Source organism: Danio aesculapii, chromosome 9, assembly GCF_903798145.1.
Source record: "Danio aesculapii chromosome 9, fDanAes4.1, whole genome shotgun sequence".
NCBI classification, from domain to species: Eukaryota; Metazoa; Chordata; class Actinopteri; order Cypriniformes; family Danionidae; genus Danio; species Danio aesculapii.
The window spans coordinates 36,961,843-36,967,925 of record NC_079443.1 but is presented as its reverse complement, the minus strand read 5'-3'; positions in this window follow the sequence as shown (position 1 = coordinate 36,967,925).

Genomic DNA, 6,083 nt, shown 5'->3' with positions numbered 1-6,083 from the left:
CACTGCAACGTGACGTAGGATTGTTTTTTTTCCCCACCCACCGAATTGACTGGCAGACACCATGATTGATTGGCAGACACAACAAACAACAACAACATCATCATGTATACACATGTCCACAGAACTTTGTTTTGCAAATAAACTGGAATTAAAATATTTGTCCCAACTCTGCGATTTTCATAGGTTTTTAAAGTTTAAAACATTTTTAAAACGGACCATATTTGTATAGGGTTTCTGCAGGTTTCAGAAAGTTAAACTTAAGACTTTAAGACATTTTTAATACCATTATGAATAAAATTCTAGACTCATACAGGGCTAAACGCTAAGGAGTTTTTTCGAATGGCCCAGTTGGAAAAGTTTTTTTTATTTGTCCTATCAAACTTTTTACAATTTAATAAAATTTAATAATACGATAATGATAATAATAATAAAAATAAATGTAATATTTTACTTAATTCTAAGCTAAATGTTTTAAATATTGTCAAAACAATCAAGCGCTAGTTATATACATACACTTTAACAAAAAATTTCTTTTAAAAAAATAATAATAAATTTTTTTAAAAAAAGTTTGAAAAGGTTTTAAAAACTAAATGTATGCTCCTTTATTTCCTCAGCAGTAAATACATAGAAAACGTTTAAACAAATGTTATTGCAAGAAAAATTAAACCATTGTGGTAAATAGTTAAAAATTACATTCTTAAATTAAAAAAAGTTAAGTTTATTATTTATTTATTAGATGAGTGTTGGCCAGATTGAGTAGCTATACGCAAATCAAAATTAAAACCAGTTTTAAAAGACCTCTCAGATGCCCTGTTGCAGGGGCGCCGCTGGCCGCCACAGGCCCTCTGACAAGTGATCGCAGATGAAAGTGAAGAGCGGGGGTGGTGGCCTTGATAATGTCTCTGGGGCCCCCTAAATGTATGGGCCCTTAAAATCGAAACAACATTTGTGCGTGACTCATTTCAGAAAGACTTGAATAAACTTCACCATCAATACATGAACTTACTTGGTATTTTTGACTAATGAGCTGTATTTCAGCTTCATCCGAGTCTGTCCTGTCACTGTGCTGTTTATCTGATGTAACGCATGATGTGGAAACGGTGGGCGGGAAGAAGCAGCTCATTTGCATTTAAAGCCACAGCCTACAAAAACAGCTACAGTATAATTCTGGAGGCTATTATATATAATCTGATGGGTGTTTTGAGCTGAAACTTTACAGACACATTCTGGAGACACCAAAGGCTTATTTTACATCTTGTAAAAGGGGTCAAATAGGTGCCCTTTAAAACTAAAGACAAGCAATGACTGAACATGGAGGATCTCTGAGTGGCTTCAAAATTAAACCTAGAATATACTTGTGCTATAAACATTGTGCTCAAACTCAGATGAGGTTAATACTAAATTAAACAGATGAATAACTGACTATAATAAAAATTATATGGTTATTAGACTGTTGCATTTTTGTGTTTTCAACATGTTTGTGTTTATACGAGCAATTTCATGCAAAATGTCAACCATGCCATGAAAAGAAATTAAGTTCACCAAAATAGCGAAACCCTTTCTAGGTTTTTGTGTAGGCTTGTTTTTTACAGTACTGTAAAAGACTCAAATAAAATTGTTTAAAAGCATTGACAGAAACATTTTTAATTTACCAAAGTCACAAAAGTTGCAATTTCACATCTGTCACATCCGTTTTTTCCAAATAAATGCAAAAAATGTCAAATAAAATAGTCAATCATGTTTGTTCTGACCACTCTTATCTTTTTGGTTAGCATTATTTCTTTTGAATTGTGCAGTTTAAATCTACAAAAAAAGAATAATAATATAATATAATATAATATAATATAATATAATATAATATATAACTTCTACAAAGTATGTTGCCACAGCGGAATGAACCGCCTACTTATCCAGCATGTTTTATGCAGCAGATACCCTTCCAGCTGCAATCCATCACTGGGAAACATCCATACACTGTAATTCACACACATACACTACGGACAATTTAGCTCACTCAATTGACCTATAGCACTTGACTTTGGACTGTGTGGGAAACCAGAACACCCGGAGGACACCCACGCAAACACAAGGAGAACATGCAAACTCCACACAGAAATGCCAACTGAGCCAGCCGTGGTTTGAACCAGTGAACTTCTTGCTGTGAGGTGACATCACTACCCACTGCACCACCGTGGCACCCCACTTTTCTCATTTAAAATATAAAAAATGTTTACAGACTGATATTTTTCTGATCCCATAATTTTGGTTAGTTGTTTTGAAAAATATAAACAGATGTTTCAATATATTGTTAACATATACTTTGTGTATTTATATTTTAGGTTTAAACTGAAAATGTCACATCCATAATGCTGGAATTGCTCATATAGGCCTATGTAAGGCTTGTATAAGTATTGATAACCACCTCTGAGGAATGGGGGCGCGTCAGTTGAGGGTCACTGGCATTGTTATTTTGGGGTTTGCCAGCTAAAAGTTTTGGGAACCCCTGATTTAAGGGACACTGAACTACACACTACTGTTTCTTGTCAAATACACAGTCACTATATGGAACAGCTGAAAATGCCCAGGTACAAGCTTATACCACGTAAAGTGTCAGTCAGTCAGCAATGTAGTTGTCAGACAAAATTCAGGTGAACACGACAAAAAAAGTATGTATGAATTCAGAAAATTACCATAGTATACTGGTGGAATCTTGCAATGGCAGGACAGGGTCAGAGCTTTTCAATTCCCTGTCAGATTACCATTTCCCCCCAGGATTTACTGTAAATTCTTATCCAGTACAGCTGTAGCCTTTTTACAAGGAGACATAAAAAAAATACCCGAATCGCTCAATTCCTAAAAATATCTTGACTTGAATCCCCTGACCACAAAACAGTTTCCATTGCCTCATCCAACAAAAACATTCAACAATCCCTATTTTCACATTTATATCTCAAAAATGTCATATGCTTGGAATATATAATGCTCAGATTATTGATAAAAGCTAAAAAACATTTGAATTTGCAGTTCTTCAAAGCATAAACAGCATGAACTATACATTTTTTATATTGTATATATTATGATAGCATAATCAGTATGTCAACAATTGATTGCATGTGCTTCGTGAGAAAACTGTGCTTTTCTTCTTCATGATTATGTGGTTGTCTCTGAGCTGAGAAAATAAATTACAATTTCACCACTAAGCTTTTTTTGTGTTCAGAGCTGCACTTCATTCCTGTCACGGAGCGACGGGGCCCTGAATCAAGTCCCATTTTCAGACCAACAAAAGCTCTATTCTCTCTAGGCTAGCGGAGTGATGCTGTTACCGCCAAGTCACATTTAGTGGAAAACAATGTACGACGTTCTGATTAAGACAAAAGCCTGGGCCTAGACTCAGTGCATTGGGTTAATAAAGGTATTGACCCACACAATAGAAAAATAGCTCTTGAGGCCTTTTAACCACACTGACCTTCTCAATTTTAAGAAACACAAAAAGACAATTTTTATAGAAGTTTAATGCACCTCTTTTCCATTCAATGACAGTTCGAAGTGAGCACACAGCTGTCAAGCTCAAAAAGCCAACATATTAGTAGGATATAGTAGGCTAAGATATGAAGCATGTGAGGGAATAACAATGTCCCACACTGCACTGTTTGATGATAAATTATAAATTGAGACAATAATATAAATCTGGCTATGGTAGATCACAGTTTGTAGCCTAATCTCCTCTGCATGATGACACACTGTAAAAAAACTTTCTGGAGCCCATGTAAACGTCACATCCTTGTCAAATTGTTAGGCTTCTAATCTAGAACTATTAAATCATATGAATCGGCCACTTTTTTGCCAATATGTAAAATAGTTAACCATTTCAACACCTAGCAGCAGTTTCACTGTCGTTAGACTTTGGCATATAATAAAATAAAAACTTGACCTATAATGTTCAAAGAATAGTTGTACTCACCCTTTATGCTGCTCATGTCATGTCCATCCATGAAACTAAAAGAAAAGGAATGGGAGAATGTCTCTTGGAGGTGTACAACCGCTTTGTAACTAAAAAAGACAAATATTTAACTATAAATGATATTAAGTAAATAATGTCATTCTTTTTGATATTCTTTGAATATGGTAAGATAGTTTGTGTCGTAAGGGCCTTATGAACATGCTCGTTGTTATATTGTGTCAGATATTTTTAAAATTGGTTGATTCGGCTCACAAAACCAGACCAAATTAGTCGAACTGAATCAGCCGGTGAGTAATTTAGCACATTTACCTTTATCAACACATATAAAAAAAGAATTCAAATTAGGCTTCAACTTTATTTCCATTGATAAGGTATGAGCAAGCATTTTTATATTTAAAAGATGTCTAATAGACATCTAAACATGGTCGTCTTGGCTTAAACAAGGTTAAATTTGGTCTGTCAGTGAAAATCTGATAGACGTCTACATAAGTCATCAAATAAAAAGAAATAAATGACATAAGTCTGTCTAATATGTCTATTTGACGACTAGTTTTTGGCTATTCTAAGATGTCTATTAGATCTTTACTGACGGCACGTTTAGCCAAGCTGTTTAGATGTCTGTCTATTAAACACAAAATAGTTTGCTGGGGTTGGTTTTATATTCCCAGCTTCTGACTTTCTCTATAATAATATAATTTCAGAAAGTATTATTTGCAAATTCTAAATCATATTTGAAATCATATTAGCAGCCAATGACCATCAAAGTAGCTGCAACATTCAGTCAATTAAATAGTGCTAATACTGTTTTGAAGTAAGTCAAACTTGCATGTGATTTCAGATCGAATATTCAAAGTACCATGGTAAACTGTATAGGGAGCATGTCATAAGTTGTCACTGAACGAATGTAAAACCAACTTTACCTCAATTTTATTTCCAAACAACCGACGTAAACACTGCGTGACTGACTGTAGCCTACAGAATAGCGCCATGATCTATTTGAACCAGTTTAAAACGTAGGCTAGGACGTTAGGTTATCACGGAGTTCGAATAAAAAAAGCTCGTTCATCAACGAGCCCCCCACCCCCCATTTTTTTTTCTCCATGATCACATACTCACATATGTTTTGGTTTATCTGCAGGCCACTGCCCCCGAGTTGTAGTCGACCACTTTCCATCTCAAGGAGTCAACTTCCTTCAGACCACTCATGCGACGTTGCATATACAACTTAGGACAGGTAATGCTATATTTTCAACTTAGATGCAACAGATAATGCAAGGTGTTTCCATTAATACCAGGAAATTGACTCTTCACTGTAGTTTCCAGCTCACATCGATTAGAAAGGATTCAGGCAAACCGAAGTTGTATTTATGCACTCAATAGGTTAACAAGCCACAGGTGTGGAACTAGAAGGTTGACAAGGGGATAAATGCAAGTAAAGAACGACAATTACACAAGACAGAATTCTCATGAATGAGAATATGGACCCATCTGGCTCTGTCTGGATCTGGATCAGCAGGCTGTCAGAAAGATCATGTATTGTGTTTGGCATAAAAGCAGAAAGCTTTTTAATTTAATAAAGAACAAACTGTGACATGCAGTCACAATTATATAATTACTGTATCAAACAAGTATGGGCGGAAGTAGCGCAAAACAAAGACCCTTTATGAGTCATAAAGAGCATTTTTATTTTTAATCTATTTCTAAAATCTAGTGATTTTTGACTGACATGTTTTCAATTGACATGACTTTGACTGCCAAAATATTCCTGAAAATCTGTCAGCTATATAAGTTAATCTAAGGATTTGCAGGAGGTTTTGAGTATGACTTAATATGCCATAATGAGTACATGTGTATGTGTTAAATCACAAAAAATAACAATAAACCATGGAGTTACCGTTTATGAAGTAATCAGATAAGTATTTGGAAAGATCAAATGAAGAATTTTTGTGCTTATGTGGGAAAATGCCAAATAAACCCAGTATCCGCATTGTAGAAGTTAACAAAAAGCAGTTAGTGGCTTAACATTCCAGTGGACTTGAAATGAATGAGAAACAGAGAGAAACTACAGGCACATTCTGTTCCTTAAATTCTGAATGAAGTAGTTTTGGGACGACTGCTGTGT